Source organism: Dasypus novemcinctus, chromosome 18 (genome assembly GCF_030445035.2).
Source record: "Dasypus novemcinctus isolate mDasNov1 chromosome 18, mDasNov1.1.hap2, whole genome shotgun sequence".
In the NCBI taxonomy this organism is placed as follows: domain Eukaryota; kingdom Metazoa; phylum Chordata; class Mammalia; order Cingulata; family Dasypodidae; genus Dasypus; species Dasypus novemcinctus.
This window is the reverse complement of record NC_080690.1, coordinates 64,113,265-64,134,931: the sequence shown is the minus strand read 5'-3', so window position 1 is coordinate 64,134,931 and position 21,667 is coordinate 64,113,265. Positions and strand designations below refer to the sequence as shown.

The window sequence follows — 21,667 nt, the reverse complement described above, 5'->3', positions numbered from 1 at the left end:
AACCTCATATCCTGAAATCTTGATGTAATCATTCATTAGTGCCAGGATTTTTGTGGTTACTGTTCTTTCTTGAACCTTTCTAGACAATCACATCATCTGCAAAGATAGACAAATTTATCTCTTTTTTCCTCATCTATACAGTTCTTATTTAATTTTCTTGTCTTGTTGCACTGGCTAGGATTTCCAGTACTATGTTGAACAGGAAAGATGATAGGGAACACCCTTGCTTTATTCCAAATATTAAGGGGAAAGTATCCAGATTCTTCTGATTAATTATGATGTTAGAATGGGTTTTGTGTATTTTTTTAAAGTCAAGTTGAGGAAGTTCTCTATTCTTAATTTACAGAGTGTATCATGAATGGGTGTGGGATTTTGTCAAACACTTTATCTGCATCTATTGATATGATCATATGATTTTTCTTCTTTAGCCAGTTAATGTGATGGAGAGTATTTAACCTGACTTGCATTCCTGGGTAAATCCCACTTGGCCATGAGGTATAATTTTTTTTTTGTTTTGCTGGGTAAGATGATTTGCCAATATTTTGTTGAGCATTTTTGTATCTATGTTCATGAGAGATATTGGTCTGTAGTTTTCCTTTTGTGTAATGTCTTTAACTGGGTTTGGAATTAGGATAATGCTGATCTTACAGAATATGTTGGAGTGTTTTTTTCTGCTACTGTTTCCTGGAAAACATAAAGAATTGCTATCATTTCTTCTTTAAATGTTTGGTAGAATTCACCAGTGAAATCATCTAAGCCTCATGTCTCTGTTTAGGAAGGTTATTGGTTATTGATTCAATTTCTTACATATAATATATATATATTTCTATTTTTCTTTGTGAGTTTTGGTGGTTTGTATCTTTCAAGGAATTAATTCATTTTATCTAACTTTAAAAATTGATGAGCATAATTATAGAGTTGTTCATGACATTCCTTGATTATCCTTTTAGTGTCCATGAGTGATGGCCCATCTTTCATTTCTAATATTAGTAATGTGTACTTCTGTCCCATTTCCTATATTGGCCTGGCTGTAAGTTTATTCATTTCATTAAACTTTTCAAAGAACTACACCATTTATCTCATTGACTTTAATGATTTCCTGTTTTCAATTTCACTGATTTTTTCATCGGTTTTCATTACTCTATTTTTAAAATTCATTTATTCTGCTTGTGCTACCTTAAATTGCTCTTCTTTCTCAGTATCCTAAGGAAGAAAACTTAGATGAATGATTTTAGATCTTTCTTTTTCTCTGATATATCCATTCCAAGCTATAAATTTCCTCTAAGTACTGCATTTGCACATCTCAAAATTTTGACAAATTGCCTATTTATTTTCATTTAGCTCAAAATATTTTTAAATTTCTGATAACTTTTCTTTGATCCAGGTGTTTTTTAGGACTGTGTTGTTTAATATCCAAATATTTTGGTATTCTTCAGCCAGCCTTTCTGTTATTGATTTCTATTTTAATTTCACTTTGACCTGAGAACATTCTTTGATTACTATTTCAAATTTATTAAGGTGTGCACTATGGCCATGAATGTAGACTATCTTGGAGAATGTTCTATGTAAGCTTGAAAAGAATGTGTATTCTGCTGATGTTGGATGAAGTTATTCCATAAATGTCAGTTAGATCTAGTTGCTTGATGATGCTGTTCTATTCCACTATATCATTACTATTTCCCAGCTGTATCTATTACTGAAAGAGGAGTGTCAAAATCTCCAACACTAATATATTTTTCTATTTTTCCTTGTGGTTCTTTCAGTTTTTTCATCACTAAGGATTGTTATGTCATCTTTGAGGATTGACCCTTTTATAATTATGTAATGCTCTCTTTATCCTAGGTCATTTTCCTTGATCTGAATACTGCTTTGTCTGAAAATAATATAGCTTCTCCGGCTTTTTTTTTCAGCCCATAATAAGTTTATTGTGTCTTCAAAACACGATAATGCATACTCCTCTTCCAGAGAAGCATCCTTCAAAGGCAGAACCATCATCCAGGTGAGTTGCCCATTTGTCATTTTCAGAGGCTGCTGAAATCTTCCTCTTGGATTTCTCAAACTACTGGTTCCCACATGTGTATATAAGATAAAACTTTACAAATGATGGGACAGTGCAAAAGATGGATGCTTGAGTGTGGTGCAGTATGTTCGGGATACACTTGGTGAAGTAGTGTTGCTCAAAGGGAAACAAGATGTAGGAAATCATATGCCACATACACATCAGGTTCCCCAATTTTTGGTTCATCACCATGGAGGTGCTAGGGCCACCTCACCCTCTGAAGTCACAGGTTCTATCATCCTCCAGCTTTCTTTTGATTAATATTAGCATGGTGGATCTTACTCCATCCCTTTACTTTAAACCTGTTTCAATGTTAAAGATACATAGTTGAGTCCTGTTTTTTTAATCCACTCTGATAATCTGATCTTTTAATTTGTGTATTTAGACCATTCACATTTAAAGCAATTATTGATAGAGTTGGTTTAACAACTACCATAGTTGTATTTACTTTCTATTCATTGCCCTTGTTCTTTCTTTGTCTTCCCCTCTTTTCCTCACTTCTCTTGTTTTTAATTGAACATTCTATGATTCCATTTTCTGTCCTCACTTAGCATACCAATTATACTGTAAAAATTTAATGGATGTCTAGAGTTTGCAATGTACATTTACAGCCAATCTAAATATATACTGCATCCTAATCCACAGGTAGTTCAAGTACTTTATAACAGAGTACTCCCAGTTCTTCCCTCCTGTCCCTTATAACATTGCTGTCATTCATTTTTTCAATATGCTATAATCACCTTCATTTATTTATTCTCTGATGCAGCTCCTTTCTTTTGTAGATCTGAGTTTGTGACCTATATCATTTTTTTTCCCTGAAGAACTTAACATTTCTTGCAAAGCAGGTCTACAGGTGACAAATTCTCTGTGTTTGTCTGAGAAAGCCTATTTTTCCTTCACTTTTTGTCTTTTTTGGAGGTACCAGGGCCAGGACTGAACCCAAGACATCGTATGTGGGAAGCCAGAGCTCAACCACTGAGCTACACCAGCTCCCTTCCTTCACTTTTGAAGAATAATTTCACTTGATACAGGATTCTAGATTGCTGGGTTTTATCTTTCAAAACTTTAAATAAATTCACTTCACTCTTTTACTTCTTTCATGATTTCTGAAGAGAAGTATAATGTAATTAATGCACTTATTCTTCTATAAGTTAGGGTTGTGCCCCTCTGATTTTTTTTTCAAGGTTTTCTCTGTCTTTGGTTTTCTACATTTTCAATTTGATGTGCCTAAGCATAGAATTTGGGTATTTATCCTGCTTAGTGTTCTCTGAGCTTCCTGCATCTGTGGTTTGGTGTCTGTTATTAATTTTGGAGAACTATCAGTCATTATTACTTCAAATATTTCTTCTGGTCCTCTCCCTTCCTCTTGGAATTCCCATCTTCCATATGTTATACCTTTTGCAATTGTTCCTCAGTTCTTGGATAGTCTATTCCTTTTTTTTAAAAAAATTCTTTTTTATTTGCTTTTCAGTTTGGAAAGTTTCTTTTGAAACATCTTCAAGAATACTTTTTTAAAAAGTTTGGTAACATAAAATTTGCTATTTCAACCATTTTAAGTGTACAATTTGATGGCATTTTTAAAATGTTGTGCAACCATTGTCACCTTCCATTACTAAAAGCTTTTCATCACCCAAAACATAAACTCTTTACCCTTCAAGTAATAACTTCCCATTCCTTTCCCTCAAATCCTGGTCTTTTAACTTTCTTGATGGTATCATTTGCAGCCCAAATTTTAAAATTTTGATGTAGTTCAAATTTTCTATTTTTTCTTTTCATTGTATTTTTGTCATATTTAAGAAACTACTGCGTACTCTAAGATCCTAAAGATTTACCTCATATTTTCCTCTAAGGGTTTTATAATTTTAGCCTTTACATAAGGCCAATGATTCCTTTTGAGGTTTGTTTTTTTTTTTTAATAGTGTAAGGAAAAGGTCCAATTACATTCTTTAGCATATGGACATCCAGTCCTTCCAGCATCTCTTGTTGAAAACACTACTCTTTCCCCCATCAAATTATCTTGGCACCCTGCTTGAAAATCAATTGATCAAAAAACATAAGGGCTTATTTCAGGACTCCAGATTCTGTTCCATTGATCTCTGGGTACATGCTTATTACTTCACACTGTAGTTTTGTAGTGACTTTGGAATATGGGAGCTGTGTGCCCTCCAACCTTTTTCTTCTTTTCCAAATTTATTTTAGTTCTTTTGGGTTCCTGGCATTCCATATGAATTTCAGGAGCAGCTGGCAAATTTGTTCAACAAAAGATCATTGGAATTTTGCTAGGGATTGCATTGAATCTGTAGATCAATTTGGGGAATAGTGCCATCTTAACAATATTGTCTTCCAATCCATGAATATGTGATATCTTTCCATATATTTAGGTCTTTAATTTCTTTCAAAGATGTTCATAATTTTCAATGTACAAGTCTCACTTCTTTTGATGAATTTATTAATATTTTATTTTTCTTTTGGTACTATTGTAAATAGAATTGTTTTCTTTTCTTTTTTTTTTTTTAAAGATTTATTTATTTGTTTAATTTCCCCCCCTCCCCCGGTTGTCTGTTCTTGGTGTCTATCCGCTGCGTCTTGTTTCTTTGTCCGCTTCTGTTGTCGTCAGTGGCGCGGGAAGTGTGGGCGGCGCCATTCCTGGGCAGGCTGCTCCCTCTTTTCACGCTGGGCGGCTCTCCTCACAGGTGCACTCCTTGCGCGTGGGGCTTCCCCACGCGGGGGACACCCTTGCGTGGCGCGGCACTCCTTGCGCGCATCAGCACTGCGCATGGCCAGCTCCACACGGGTCAAGGAGGCCCGGGGTTCGAACCGCGGACCTCCCATATGGTAGACGGATGCCCTAACCACTGGGCCAAAGTCCGTTTCCCAGTAGAATTGTTTTCTTAATTTCATTTTTGGACTGCTCATTTCTAGTATATAGAAATGCAACTGATTTTTGTATATTAATCTCATATCCTGCAACTTTGCTAAATTCAATTATTAGTCCTAATAGTTCTTTTTGGTGTTGTTACTAGATTCCTTAAGATTTTCTACACACAAGATTATGTAATCTTCAAATGGAGAACTGACTTCTTTTCCAACCTGGATGCCTTTTATTTATTGTTTAACAAATCAATTTTATTGATACATATTAATAAAGTATAGCTCCATCCATCCAAAGTGTACAATCAATGGTATTTGGTAAAATCACTTAGTTGGACATTCATCACTTCAATTAGAGTATTTTCATTATTGCAATAATATTAATAATAATAAACAAAAATCCAAAAAAAATTCATCACTTCTCAATTTCTCCATGCGTCCCTTGTCATACATAGCTGCTATTCCCTTTCCATCTTTCTAGGTTATTTGTATTTATATTTTGTAAAAACAGTCTTATATATGCAATATTACCCATATTTGTATTTCACATGAAATTTCACTATGTTAAACAGTCCCATGTTACATTTTTTAGCTTTCCTTTTGGTAATATACATGTCCTTAGACTTTCCCTTTCAACCACTGTCTTACCCATATAATAGGTCTGCTAGTTAACAAACACCATTTCTATTCATTTTCGAATATTTACAAAAAAAAAAAAGCCTTTTTATCAATTCTGCACAGATTAACCCTCATTCTCTAAACTTTCCATTCTCTACACTCCTTCTATTTTCTGGTGATCTATATTCTATAGTAATTATTAACTCCATTAGTTTACATAATATATTTAGTTCATAATAGTACAGTCATACAGTATTTGTCCTTTTGTGTCAGGCTTGCTTCACTCAACATAATGACCTGCAGATTCATCCATGTTGTCATATGCTTTACAACTTCATTTCTTCTTAATAGCTGCCTAATATTCCATCTTGTGTATACTCCACAATTTGTTTATCCATTCATCAGTTGATGGACATCTGGCTTGTTTCCAGCTTTTGGCTATCATGAATAACACTGCTATGAACATTGGTTGGCAGATATCTATTCATGTCACTGCTCTCAGTTCTTCTGGGCATATACCTAGTAGTGGTATTGCAGGGTCACATAGCAAATTTATATTCAACTTCCTTAAGAACAGCCAAACAGTTCTCCACAGTGGCTGAACCATTCTATATTCACACCAACAATGAATAAGTGTTCCCATCTCTTTACATCCTCTTCAACACTTGTAGTTTTCTGAATTTTTAATAGTGGCCAGTCTAATTGGTATGAAATGATATCTCATAATTTTGATTTGCATTTCCTTAATTCCTAGAGATGTTGAACTTTTTGTCATGTGTTTTTCACAATTTGTATTTCTTCTTTGGCAAACATCTATTCAAGTCTTTTGCCCATTTTAAAATTGGGTTGCTTGTCTTTTTGTTGTTGAGTTGTGTGATCTTTTTATATAGCATGAATATTATATCCTTATCAGATATGTGATTACCAAATATTTTCTCCAATTGAGTCAGCTGCCTTTTCACCCTTTTGACAAAGGACTTTGAGGGGCAAAAGTGTTGAATTTTGAGGAGGTCCCATTTATCTAATTTTTTCCTTTGTTGCTTGTACTTTGGGTGTAAGGTTTAAGAAACTACTGCCTGGAAGAGATGAGAGGTGGAGGCGTCTTTGGGACATGGAGCTGCCCTGGATGGTGCTTCAGAGGCAATCACCGGACATTGTAAATCCTCACAGGGTCCACTGGATGGAATGGAGGAAAGTATGGGCCATGATGTGGACCATTGACTATGAGGTGCAGAGGTGCCCAAAGATGTACTTACCAAATCCAATGGATGTGTCATGATGATGGGAATGAGTGTTGCTGGGGGGGGGGGGGGGGGAGAGGTGGGGTGGGGGGGTGGGGTTGAATGGGACCTCACATATATATTTTTAATGTAATATTATTACAAAGTCAATAAAATAAATAAATTTAAAAAAAAAAAACTACTGCCTGCCACAAGATTTTTTTTTTATTCCCTCTCCCCTTTTCTGCCTGAGGTCACTGTCTGCTCTCTGTGTCCATTTGTTGTTCTTCTGTGTCTGCTTGACTTCTCTTCTTGTCTTTCTCTTTAGGAGGCACTGGGAACTGATCCTGGGACCCCCGATATGAGAGAAAGGCGTTCAATTGCATGAACCACCTCAGCTTCCTGGTTTGCCACATCTCTTATTTTCTTTCCTCTTTTTTGTTGTTGTTTCATCAGCTCATGGCACAGGTCAGCTCTCCATGGCATGTACCAGCTTACCTTCTCCAGGAGGCCCTGGGAATTGAATCTGGGACACCCGATATGGGAGATACAAGCCCAATTGCTTGAGCCACATCCACTTCCCATACCACAAGATCTTGAAGCTGTTTTCCTATAATTTCTACTAGGAGTTTTATGGTTGTGCTTTTATATTTAGGTCCTTGATCCATTTTGAATTTTAAAAAAAATTTTTTATAAGGTGTGAGATAGGGGTCTTATTTTTTTCTTTTGGCTATGGATAGCCAGTTCTCCCAGTATCATTGGTTGACTAGACTATTCTGATTTACTATTTAACTGCAAATTGGACATTTTATATTCAATCAGATAGACGTTTTGTTTTAAAGACAAGAATGCAAATCAGCCTATCTTTTCGACAAAGAAGAATTCAGACTAACATGCTTTGTCTGCAAAGAGGTGGCAGTTTATGAGTCCATCTTGGCCTCCTACAGGTAGGTTTCTATTGTGTACTGAGAAGGAAATTTTAGTGGATGTGTTTGAAATGCCCTGTGCTAAAGAAATAATTTACACCTGGAGAGGCAGTTCAGCTTATAACAGAAAACCAAGAATTAGAGAATCGTGTTCTGAATTATAGTTCAAGCTTTGTTATGTTTATTTTCTGAAGAGCAAACCTTGATTCATGTTTAAGACTTCAATTTATCTATCAAAGAACTGCTTGCCATATTTCAAATTATAGAAAATTTATATTTCATTTAAATGTAAAATTAGGGATCCATTTCCTGGAAAACGTCTGATGACTTTGTTACAATCTGGCAACTTTGAACTTTTAAATCTTTTTGTTTTCTTCTGATAGAACTTTTTATCACTTAGGTATGGTTGTGGGCAGAGAATGAGCAGTGGATGGATGTGGGGTTAAGTAGGGAGTTGAAAATGCTCTTTTCCTTCACAATACCAGAAAGAACCTCAAATACTGTATACCTAATAAGACTTTAAAAATTATTATTGTGGATATTTTGGTCTATGCGCCAATATCATAGTCTTCTAAATTTAGATGTTCTATAATATGCTTTAATATTTGAGAGGGCTAATCCATCCCTCACCCCAGACCAGTCTTTATTACTATGGTATTCTTTTATTTTCCCATTTAAACATTAGAACTAATTTAGTTTGCTTGATATAAAAACAACTCAATATTTTTATTGTGATTTAATTTATTGCTGAGGTAGATTTCAAAACTGGCCAATTTTTTTTCTGTTTCCATTAAGCACAGGGTTATATATTCACCCCTTGAATCTGGTTGTCCATATGGGATATTAGTAGATGAAACACAAACAGAAAAGTACTTGTGCTTTGGGGCTCTCTTGTTGCACTTGAAATTCAGTGGCCACTGGGTGGAAGAACCTGAGTTAGACTGATGGAAGATGAAAGACAATATGGAAAGAGAACTAAGAGACTACCTAATAGCCAATCAACCACCATCCAATCCACGAGATGAACACAGACACATGAGATAGCATTCTTCTCTTAAACAAAACGTCTATCTGACTGAATAGAAAATGTCCAATTTGCAGTTAAATAGTGAATCATTTTTAACCAAATATTGAAGCAGTTTTGCTATACGAAAATGCAACATCATTCTATTTCATCTTTGAGAATAATCAGTCATACATAGCATCATGTCACAGGGAGTGTTCTATATTCAGTTAATTAAAATCACACATACCAAGCTCATAGTCATGTTTCTCACTCAACAATCTTATTCATAGTAAATGACATTCACAGTCTTCATGGAATGCACATAAGGAAAGCATAGCTTTCAAAATATCACATAAATTTTAAGTCTCTACTTAAAAATATACAACCTCTCAGGCTTCAAAAAAGTGCATATTATATAATTCTACACAGTCACAAAAACAGTCAAGCTTTTTACTGCCTTTCCCAAAGAGTCTAGAAAAGATCATTTTATTAGGAGACCCAAACACACTTTCAGACTTCTGTGCAAGGTGGTCAGACAGCTGGAGGAAGGAAATGCCCCACTCCATACTGGGCCATGAAGGTGCTCATATGAGGGATGGCAAAAAGACAAGTTGGAGTCAAGTTTGCAGACTGTAGCATTTTATTCAGGACACCAAAGTTTTGCTGCAGCAAAGGAAGCCAGATGTAGCCTCAGGGTTCTAGGGATAATAATTTTTACAGACATAAAAAGGAAGATGGCTTGACTCCTGTTGATTGGACAAGGGTTTTTCCATCTAATAGGGATGGCTTTAGGTTTTATTTTTTATGGGTCAAATGTAATGAACTAGGGGCTTGATTGGCCCCCTAGTTGGTCAGTTACCTTGGTAGGTGTTAGAAAGAAAGCTCATCTGCTTGTGGGGAATTTTCTTAACAATCTTGCAAGAACAGGTGCACGACCTGGATAAAATGGCCAAACAGCAAGAAACAATGACATTTATACCCTAAACCTAACACACAGGTCCCTCCCCTGTTCCCCACTGATTGGGTACTTCAGGGGTTACAGCCTATCAGAAATCTAACTAGCTTACGTGGTCCCCTACATTCCGGCAGGCTGGGTGGGCTCAGTGCCCCTTTTACTCCTGGTGCCACTTTTCAAATTCAGTGCCACTTTCACTATTGGCCTCCCTCACTTTGGCACCACTTTTCAAATTCTTGGTGCCAAAGCCACTAGAACCCTTTTCTTCCCTTCTCCAACTGCAGAGCCAGCTCTGGCTTCACTTTTATATGAAAATTAAACTTAACCCTTTCCTTACAGTAGAGATTTCAAATTTCAAAAGATATCTAGAGGGGATTTGAAGAGGAAGGACAGCATTTGTTTGTTGGCTTTGAGGGGTTCCCAGGGCTTTTTCTATACGATTTTATTGATCCTGCCCCCCCCCCAACACACACACTTTTGATCATTCCAGATTCATTCCAAAAAGGAAACTATTTGATTGGCTATCTGATGTTCACTGTCAGAGTCAAATCTGCAAGTTTAGGGGAGATAGTTATTAGAGGAATGCCTGTTTCGGGACCAAGTCGGGAATGGGCACAGACCCAGAAGTTACTCTGATTGGTTTACTCTGCTACATGGTGTTAGAAGGACAAAGGAATTGTCCTCAAGGTAGGAGTATATAAGGCAGAAATAGGGTAAAGAGGAGATAAAATAAAATCATGGAGAAGGTAGGGTATTTTGGGGGATGGAGATTAGGCATTGTAAGGGGTATAGGATAAAGAAGAGAAAGTTTTCACAGTGAAAAGGAAGAGGCAGAGAATAATATAAGGAAATTCAGGAATGTCTCGATCCATGATCTTGGGCATTATCTACTTGTTCCAAAAACTTGGGAAGAAGCTGTCTACGTCAGATGCTGTCTGCTTCTGGAATCCTGTCAATTTTAGCTTGAGATCTGAAGTGGGAGTAACCTCCCAAGGGCTTGGAGCACATTTTAATTGTGACATGTAGACCCAGGGGTTGATTTCCCATACTTTTACTACCATAGTGGTGGTCAATAAGACTTGATAAGATCCTTTCCATCTAGGTTCTAAGGCAGTCGTTCGCTGATGTAGCTTCCAGTATACCCAGTCTCTGAGTTGAAGGTCATGTAGTCTGTTGTAGAGGAATCTCAGGAGAGGCAGCCTACATCTGTAAATGGTGGAACTAGGTATATCTGGTTAGTATCTCTTACAACAATTAGCAATTTCACAACTGTAATAGGTTGGAATCTGGTAAAGTAGGAGAAATATTAACACTTACGGGTCTTCCCATTATATCATAGGTGATGATATCGTGTTTTCCCAATGGGTTAGATCTTATGGCCGTCAAATTTAAGGAAAGAACCCCAGGCCAAGATAGAGAGAGGAATTCAGATAATTTACCTAATTTAAGTTTTAAGATATTTCTTCTTTCTACCTTTCCTGACAATTGAGGATGGGAGGGACAGGGAAGCTTTTGGATGATGGGTAAGACCTTGTCAAGTTCCTTGATTATAGTTCCAGTAAACTGGGAGCTTCTGTCACTTGAGAGAATAGCAGTAATTCCCCAGGTAGAGAAAACCAAGTCTAACAGTTTTGTTTTAGCTACTATGAGGGCAGAAGCCTTGTGACAAAGAAAAAACTCTATCAATCCAGAAAACAGACACAGGATAACAAGGTCATATTCATATGCCATAGAAGAGGTTAACTGTATAGAAAAGTCCATTTGAAGATATCCAAAATGTTGGTCAAGGTATAAGACCCTGCCCTACCTTTACAGTTTTACCAGGGTTATGTCAGTTGAAAGGTAGAACATGATTTATATACTTGCCTTGCTTCTCATTTAAAGCTTACACCCTCCTTTATTTTTGCTTTGACCTATAGCTGATTTCAAGCTCTTTCAGAGAAGTATCAGAGTAAAACAGTGTAAAACTGACAAGGAAAATTGTTGATTTTTGTGGCATGTAGAATTTTTAAAGAACTATTAATGTGTTTAATTTTTCTAATTAAAAAAAAATTATTTCCCACCCTGAGATGGCTTCCTCACCTATCTGCTTGTTGTCTGCTCATCTTCCTCAGGAGGCACTGGGAATCAAACCCAGTACCTCCCATGTTGAAGGCGGGCATCCAATTGCTTGAGCCACTGCTAGGTATTTAGCATTTTTCAAAGAATAATTGAAATTATGACCAATAACACTATACTGTTGTCTAATATCATGCAGATCAGTGTCAGGACATATCACAGACAGCGAAATCTTTCCAATCTCTAGGAATTTCATATAATCTCTAAATATTTATATGAATAACATTTTACCCATACAATTTTATCAACAAAATGTTAGAAAATTCCTTTATTTATTTGTCTCCCTTCCCCCATCCCTCCATTGTCTGCTCTCTGTGTCCATTCTCTGTGTGTTCCTCTGTGCCCACTTGCATTCTTGTCAGCGGCATGCGGAATTTGTCTCTCTTTTTGTTGTGTCATCTTGCTGCGTCAGCTCTCCATGTGTGCAGTGCCGCTCCTGGGCAGGCTGCACTTTTTTTGCACAGAGCGGCTCTCCTTATGGGGGAGCACTCCTTGTGCATGGGGCTCTCCTATGTGGGGGGCACACCTGCATGGCATGGCACTCCTTGCATGAATCAGCACTGTGCATGGGCAGAAAATTCCTTTTAATCTGACACTTTCCATGTAGCCCATAACATGCCAAATGAACCTATTTATAGCACCTCTCTTTTTATAAGATGAAAGAACAAATTCTTTGTGATTTGATTTTGAGAAGGCAAAATGTTATAAGTTGTCAGAAGATTTGAACATGGCTAAATAGGATTATAGGTTACTAATAAATAATAGCTGATTACCTATTTAAAGAAACGTGACAATAAAAGACTTTGAAAGTAAATATAAGGAAACGGATGTGGTTCAACCAATTGGGCTCCCATCTGCCATATAGGAGGTCCAGGGTTTGATGCCGAAGGCCTCCTGGTGAGGGCAAGCTGGCCCACGTGGAGTGCTGGCCCATGCGGGAATGATGCCCCGTGCAGGGAGGCCTGCCCTGCATGGGAATGCTACCCCAAGCAGGAAAGCTGCCCCGTGCTGGAGTGCCAGCTGACGCAGAGATCTGACACAGCAAGATGATACAACAAGAGACACAGAGGAGAGAAAATAAGACATAGAGGAACAGGGAGCTAAGGTGGTGCAAGAGAATAATTGCCTGTCTCCCATGCCAGAAGTTCCCAGGATCAGTTCCCAGAGCCACCTAATGAAAACACAAGCAGACACAGCAGAACACACAGCAAATGGACACAGAGAACAGACAATGGGGGAAGCAGGGAGGGGGAGGGGATAAACAAAATATAAGTCTTTTAAAAAAAAAAGGTAACATGAGTGTTAAAAAAAAGGAAACAGGGAAACGGACTTTGGCCCAGTGGTTAGGGCGTCCGTCTACCATATGGGAGGTCCGCGGTTCAAACCCCGGGCCTCCTCAACCCGTTTGGAGCTGGCCAGGTGCAGTGCTGATGCGCGCAAGGAGTGCCGTGCCACGCAAGGGTGTCCCCCGCGTGGGGGAGCCCCCGCGCAAGGAGTGCGCCCGTGAGGAAAGCCGCCCAGCGTGAAAAGAAAGAGCAGCCTGCCCAGGAATGGCGCCGCCCACACTTCCTGTGCCGCTGACGACAACAGAAGCGGACAAAGAAACAAAAAGCAGACAAAGAAACAAGACGCAACAAATAGACACCAAGAACAGACAACCAGGGGAGGGGGGAAATTAAATAAATAAATAAATCTTTAAAAAAAAAAAAAGGAAACAACAAAAACTTAGTTCCTTTAAAAATGAGCAGACTTATTCTCTTAAACAATAAAGGATATTATTTTGATATAACAGAATCTTTGCCTTCTAGTCAGATTATTCAGCTAAGAAAAACTTTTTATAACCTCTCACTAAGAGCAGATGAATAATCCAAAAATAGTCATCATTTTAATAGACAACCAAATTCTAGTTTTATATGAATACACTGTTTGATATGAATGCTCTTTAAAAATCTTATAAATAGGGGAGTGGATATGGCTCAAGCAGTTGGGCACCTGCCTCCCACATAGGAGGTCCTGGGTTCAGTTCCCAGTGCCACCTTAAGAAGATGAGCAGACACAAAGAGCAGAGACAGCAAGCAGACACAGTAAGCAGGCAACAAGCAGACAGATAAGGGAGCTATTTTGGAGTGGTGGGAGTCTTATAAATAAATCAAATATATACAATGCTGTCAATGACAAAATTTATTTCCACAAACCTTCTACAATTTTCTATATACATTTAGGTTTTGTCCTACACTTTCCTGTTTCTCATTCAGCAACAAGTTACTTTACTTTAGGACAACACTACTCTTTTTCCTTAACAAAAATGCATCCTGCATACCTTTAAGTTCCCGAAAAGAACTTGGAAATTATCCTCAAGTTAACATCCTACAAAACACAATAACTCTTGAAATAAAGCTTGTCAAAATAACCCAATTTGGCTAAACAGAAATTGCCATTTTTCATCACCTTAAAGAACTTTTCTTGTGAAACTGAAACTTAGCCTAATATTACATATTGCCTAAGAGTTACCTCCTGAAAGCCTCTTTGTTGCTCAAATGTGGCCTCCCTTTAAGCCAAACTCAGCATGTAGATTTGTGACCTTCCCCACCCACCCCTTTGCATGGGACATGACTCCAGGGATGAACCTTCATGGCACCGAGGGATTATTACCAAGCATAGACTAGCGATGCATCTGGAAAAAGACCCTGACCAAAAGGAGGAAATAATAAATACAAATGAGTTTTTATGGCTACAAGATTTCAAAGTGAGCTGGGAGGTCATTCCAGAGGTTATGCTTATGCATGTCTCAGCAGGATATCATTGACTGCCACAGTAAACAGTGCCTCGAACAGTGGGCCTCCTGAGGGCTTTATAGACATCTAGACACTATAAGCAATGCAGAGAATCTCAGGAACTCAGCACCCTGACAGTGGGCCTCACTTTGGAATTTATGCTCCCCAGTGTAGTAAGAATTAGACTCATTTATAATTTCCCTACACATGGCTCTTCTGCCCCTTTTATTTAACCTATAATTAGCACTATACTTGTTAAATATTTGTCCCAGAGCCTTAATCTTCAGTCTGTTCATATGATGGTTGAACCCTGAATCTCAGCAGAGTTGCAACACCTACTCTCCACTTCAATGGACTCACCCAGGACAACAAAAGGATGATGACAGACAATGCCTTTACTAAAAAACAGAGACTATCTACAACTGCAAGCAAGGCAGTTCTGTCCATCTGTCCTATGAGATCTAAGCCCCCTCTCAATCAGAAACAGAGTGGGCATCACCATCCCCAAATCCTCAAGATTGGGGGATGAATAATAAATTAGATATTGTTCTTCTATTATAGACTTATTACTATTCTAGCAAAGGAAGAACTTGTATTATTCATACAAAGGCAGTGGCCACCAGAGGTTCTGATGGAAGGGAAAGGGAAGAAGAGGTGTAACATGAGGGCATTTCTGAGACATTGGAATTGTCTGCATGACACTGCAATGACAGATACAAACCATTATACACTTTTTCAAAATTCATAAAATTGTGTGGGATAGAGTATAAACTATAATTTAAACTATAGTTCATGGTTGGTAGCAATGCTTCAATATGTACTCATCAATTGTAACAAATGTACCATACTAATGAAGATGTTAATGTGGGACAGTGTAGGAGGGGGAGGAGGCAGGGTATATAGGAATCCCCTGTATATATATTTAAAATCACTCCCCCTCCCCCCTGCTGAGATGTCTCCCTCATCTATCTGCTCATTGTTTCCACCTGTCTGCTCTTTTTTAGGAGGCACTGGGAACTGAAACCAGGACCTCCCATGTGGGAGGGAGGTGCCCAACTGCTTGAGTCACATCTATTCCCCCCATATTTTTTCTAAGATTTTTAAAAAATTATTTTTCCCTTCCGCTCCCCAACCCCACCCTGCTGATTTTGCTGTGTCCTTTAGCTGTGTGATTTTCTGTATCTATTTCTTTTTGTCTTCTCTTCTTGTCTTTCTCTCTAGGAGTCACTGGGATTCAATCCTGGGGACCTCTGATGTGGAGAGAGGTTCCCTGTCAATTGTGCCACCTAAATTCCTGGTCTCTGCTGTGCTTCACCTTGACTCTCCCCTTCGTCTCTTACATCGTGTCATCATTTTGCTGTGTGACTCACTTGCGCAGGCACTAGCTCACAGCACAGGCACTCGGCTTGCTACGTGGGCAATCCACTTCCCACGCAGGCACTCTTGCAGGCACTCAGCTTGCCACGCGAGCACTGGCTCACCACACGGGCACTGGCTCACTCATGTGAGCACTCAGCTCACTGCGTGGGCACCCACATGGGCACTGGCTTGCCCTACAGGCATGCTTTCTCTTCTTCTTTTTCACTAGGAGGCCCCAGGGCTTGAACCCAGTCCCCCCATATGGGAGGAGGCCTTATCATCGAGCCACATCCGCTTCCCTCCCCCTGTATTTTTTATGTAAGACTTATGTAAGTCTTTAAAAATAAAAAAATTTGTTTGAAAACCTACGTATAATGCTGGCTCATTTTATCAGTAAACCTGCATAAATTTAGGAAGAACATACCCAAGTAGACTACAATTTTATGCTTTTATTGTACTTAACATTGACACTTCCAAAGACATAGCTGTTTATATTTAACTAACAGTATTAAATTAGTCCTTTTGCCAAAGGTCTACCTTGATTATATGCACTTGAATTTTTAAGATCTTTGGATTCAGTTCTACAAATACTCTGAGGGAAGGAGGTTTCTGATGGTTTTGTGTTGGGATGGAGAAGCCTCAACACCCCTCTCCTTCCTAATGTACCATGGCCCTGTCCCTGGGTATGTGAGTGCTGTGTTTAGAGTGTGGGGAGAGGAGACTTCACCTCAGTATTTGGAAAGGGACACTGTCTCCCTGCGTTTAATATAAAGAGTCCATAGTTTTTCTGTATTTTTCAAATATCATCTCTCCCAGACTCTCTTGCACCCTAGTGATTGGCTTAATAAACATGTTTGAATAAAAAAAAAAAACACACACAAATGGAAGTGTTAAAAGTTCAGTTTCCTTAATTTATGGGACTTTAGTAGTATCAGTTTATATAGAAACACTTATTTATCTTTAAGTAATTTGAATAGAGCTCTTTTAAGCATCGTGTTTTAATTTTCTTTTTTTTAAATTTATTTATTTATTTATTTATCTCCTTCCCCCCCCCAACCCCGGTTGTCTGTTCTCTGTGTCTATTTGCTGCGTCTTCTTTTGTCCGCTTCTGTTGTTGTCAGCGGCACGGGAATCTGTGTTTCTTTTTTTGTTGTTGCGTCATCTTGTGTCAGTTCTCCGTGTGTGCGGCACCATTCCTGGGCAGGCTGCACTTTCTTTTGCACTGGGCGGCTCTCGTTCCTTGCGCATGGGGCTCCCCTACGCGGGGGGGGGGGGGGGGGGGGGGGGGGGGGACAGCCCTGCATGGCAGGCCACTCCTTGCGCGCATCAGCACTGCATATGCGCCAGCTCCACACGGTCAAGAAGGCCCTAGGTTTGAACTGCAGACCTCCCATGTGGTAGACGGACACCCTAACCACTGGGTCAAGTCCGCCGCCTTAAGCATTGTTATATGTTAATTTTGACTTACCATCTGGAGGAAGGAAAATATATATCAAACATACTGACAGATACCAATAGAGAAGCCTATAGCTTCAATTAAAATTTTTTTTGTCAGCCATAACTCAGACATAAAAAAACAGAAACACAAAACTCCCTAGTTTATGTAAAAGAGCTGGCTTTCTCACTTTGCTCTACTTTTTTTTTTTTTTTGTGAAAACATTTTTTTTATTGACTTTGTAATAATATTACATTAAAAAAATATATATATGAGGTCCCATTGAACCCAGCACCCCCACCCCACCTCTCCCCCCCCCCAGCAACACTCCCTCCCATCATCATGACACATCCATTGCATTTGGCAAGTACATCTCTGGGCACCCCCGCACCCCATGGTCAACGGTCCACACCATGGCCCACACTCTCCCCCATTCCATCCAGTGGGCCCTGTGAGGATTTACAATGTCCAGTGATTGCCCCTGAAGCACCATCCAGGGCAGCTCCATGTCCCAAAGACGCCTCCACCTCTCATCTCTTCCTGCCTTTCCCCATACCCATCAGCCATCATGTCCACTTTTCTCAATCCAATGCCACCTTTTCTATGTGGACATTGGATTGGTTGTGTCCATTGCACCTCTATGTCAAGAGGAGGCTCAGATTCCACATGAATGCTGGATGCAATCCTCCCACTTTCAGTTGTAATCACTCTAGGCTCCATGGTGTGGTGGTTGTCCTTCTTCAACTCCATCTTAGCTGAGTGTGGTGAGCCCAATAAGTCAGATTGTAGGTGCTGGAGTCTGTTGAGGCTCAGGACCTGGCTATCACATTGTCAGTCCAGAGATTCAAATCCCCTAAATATATCTTAAACCCCAACACTAACTGCACCTCCAGCACATTAGCATGAAAGTCTTATGAAGAGAGATCCCATCTGAGTCCAGATTCATCACACATAAACACCAGTTCCAAAGAGGGGCCATCTGACCTGGTAGTTAACCCCATCGGCCATGACCATAACTCCCATGGGTCTCTTTAGCCCTCGAAGGAACCGATATCTGGGGGTTGTATCTGCTTTATCTGTCTCTCAGACTCTGCTCAGTTGTGCATAAGGGCAATCCTTCTGACAGCCTCCAGACTCTTTTTTAGAGACTCGTAGCCATATAAACTCATTTCTCCTTTCCATTTCCCCCTTACATTAGGTCAAACAGCATTTTAAAGTCATGTTATTTTATGTAGACAGGGATATTCCGCTGATCCGCGTTGAACCTTCCGTATGAGGTCATTTTCCAGTTGCATCATCAGTTGGTAGTTGATAGTGGTCCCTCGGTGCCAGGGAGGCTCATCCCCGGGTGTCATGTCCCACGCTGGGGGGAAGGCATTGCATTTACATGCTGAGTTTGGCTTCGAGACTGGCCACATTTGAGTAACATGAAGGCTGACAGGAGGACTCTACTCTTATATTCTTATCAGAATTTTTGTTCTTGGCAGATGAGACAAGCTGAGGTTATTTATTTCATATGATGGCTAAAGCTTTCCCAACGTAATTGGTAGAGGAGACTTTTAAGATTTTCTTTGCCCTGATATGTTATCTTACAGAAACTTTGCTCTATGTCTCAGGCCTATGTGACTCTCAGATTTACTGTGTAAAGAGGGATTTTGCAGGTACCTTTCTGTGCCACTCCAACTAACTTTTGCCATCTAGGATTTAGCATCTGAGCTTCTGACCAACATGTGTACAAGCTAATATAAGTCAAGTGGCACCCCAAAAGAATTCTAAATTCTTCTATGAATATTTGTTGGCCCTGTTTGGGGCCTCTTTAATTCTAGTTCTTAATTCTGGACCAAGGTTTAAATTCTACTCTAGCAGGAGCCAGGTTCCTTCATCTTTAAGGGAGCCTGGACTATATCATTTTCCCCAGCGGGTTAAGAGAAAGAAGTTAGGGCAGCTGTGGGGGAAGGGGTAGTGGTACAAGAAGATGGGGAAGCAATAGGTTTGGTTTGGAGTTGATTCCCCTTGGTTGCTTTTGGCCTTTTCCTTTTCTAATGAACCTTTAAGTGAAGTTATTGTGGGGGCCAATTGCCCTCCAGCAGCCTCCAAGTACCAGTCTTAGAAGAGCTCATTATGTTGTGGTTAGAGGAAATGTCTCTTAGGCCCCTGGCCTTTTAGCTCAGCTACTCAGATACCACTCTGATCTTGGCAGGTGTCTGGAACTGAACACAGGCAGCATAATGGGTAGAAAAATAGGCTCTCTGCACAGCAGTGAGAGGACTGGTAGACTAGCCGTTTGACCCAGGTAAGGAATCAGCCTTTCAAACCTCATGGATTCCAAAAACTTAGTCTCTGAGAAAGACAGAAAATTAGAGAGCTAGAGGGAAAAATGAAATGAAACCAAATGGAAGGTCTGACAATAGAACTGAAACCAAATCCAAACCAAAGGTACCTAATCCAAAGACCCAAATAAAAGGGAATTGAACCCGATGCAAATTGAGATGTTCAGATATAGGAAGGGTTAAGTGGGGGATGCAGGGTCTCAGCAACTGGACAGCAGACCCAAAAATGTCTGTCATGGGCATCTCACCTGGCTAGTCAACAGAGCCTGCATCACCAGAGGAAACCTCCTGTATCTCACTGGGGCCTCCAAACTTGTCAAAAGACAAATCCAAGCCAAGTCTGCAGACTAAAGAATTTCATTCTGGACGCCAGTTTTGCTGCAGCAAAGGAAGCCAGATCACCTGTAAGAACAGAAGTAGCTTTGGAGTTAAAGGGATAGCAAATGATTTTTACGGACAAACAAAGGAAGTTGGCTTGAGTCCTATTGATTGGAGGAGGGTTTGCCTGTCTTACTGAGGCAGGTTTAGGGCAGGTGGACTTTTTTATTTTTTTATTTTTTAAAGATTTATTTTATTTATTCCCCACCCCCTTAATTGTTTGGACTTGCTGTCTGCTCTCTGTGTCTGCTCATCTTCTCTTTATGAGGTACCAGGAACCAAACATGGGACCTCCCATGTGGTAGGCAGGAGCTCAATCACTTGAGTCACATCTACTTCTCTGGACTTTATTTTGTATTTAGTCAAATGTAATGAACTAGGGGCTTGATTGGCTACCTGGGTCACTGCCTTGGTGGGGAATTTCAAATTTCAAACGTTTTCAAATGTTATCAAAAGAAAACTCAAGAGGGAATTCAAATAGGATGTAGGACACTTTTTCTTTTTGGCTCTGAGGGGTACCCCAGGCTTTCTCTATACAATTTTATTGGGGAAGTCTGAGTATACACGCAGTTTCACGGGGCCAAGATCAGAGGTACAGGGCTGTTTTCACACATCCAGATGGGGGGATAGGGAGAGAAATAAGGACAGAATGAAATCTGGTAAGACTAAGATGCAGAGTTGCATTATGATTTTCGTGGGCTCCTTTCTCCACAAAAAGTGAAAATAAAAAGTATATCCTAAGACTCTGTTGATATAATACTACATTGGTTTAATATACTCCCTTTGGTCTAAAAGTTCTTTTCGTAAAAGTTCTTTTTCTTCTGCTTTTAAAAGAAATTAAAACATTTTTGTGGGTCCCCAAAAGTATTGAAGGCCCTGGGAATTGCGCCTGCTGGATAAGATAACCCGTTGGGAGGCATCTGGGGCTAAAAGTCAGCCAGATTCGGGTTTTACCTGAGTGAACCGAAAGTTACTGGGCACGCGGAATTTCTCGGGAGGGCAGAGGAGGGGAAAAAGGGCCTAACAAATTTTATATCATCTCAAAATATGAAACAAAACCACTTTGCATCCAAAGTAAGGCAGTTGTTGATGTGGGAGGGGGGGTGGGGGGTAGGGGGATATATGGGGACCTCATATTTTTTTAATGTAACATTTAAAATAAAATAAAGAAAAAACCAACAACAACAAAGTAACACACTCAGAAATAAATCACAAACAGAAATATGACTCCATCAGACACACAGTGGGTCCCGCAGAGAATGAAAACACAACACACAACGCCCAGGCACTCTTTCTTGAAAACAAATGCATCCTAAATGCCTGCTGAGGTCCTAGTAGCTAGCGCTACCGCACGGGACGAAACACCAAAGTTTTTGCCCACTCGGAGGGCGCACCCAATGGCCCACCTGCAAACCCCGCTCGGGAAGTGCGCCACCTCCTCTCACACGCAGATTTGAGGCTCTAGAGTTCGCCTGCCCCTCCTCTGCCTCCTCCAGCCCGTACTCAGATTTCACTCGCCTGCTCCAGGTACGGAGAACGTCCAGAAACCACCTGCCTCCATCGGTGCTCGGGCCATTCCACGCCGCGCGTTGGCGCAGGCGCATTCCGAGCAAAGGCC

General features: G+C 39.8%; 1 protein-coding gene across 3 annotated transcripts in view; it reads right to left on the bottom strand.

Moving 5' to 3' along the window:
- LOC101431279 (zinc finger protein 45) overlaps positions 1-21,660 on the bottom strand; it is a 107,709-nt gene extending 86,049 nt beyond the window's left edge. For 2 of the 3 annotated variants that reach the window (XM_058280354.2, XM_071209307.1), the window contains exons 1-2: positions 21,568-21,660; positions 19,920-20,073 (exon numbers count right to left, since the gene is read on the bottom strand). The gene's annotated coding sequence lies outside the window, so the exon portion shown is untranslated. The remainder of the gene's footprint in view (positions 1-19,919; positions 20,074-21,567) is intronic. The other variant, XM_071209306.1, reaches the window with a different exon arrangement.
- Between the last annotated feature and the right edge of the window lie 7 nt (positions 21,661-21,667).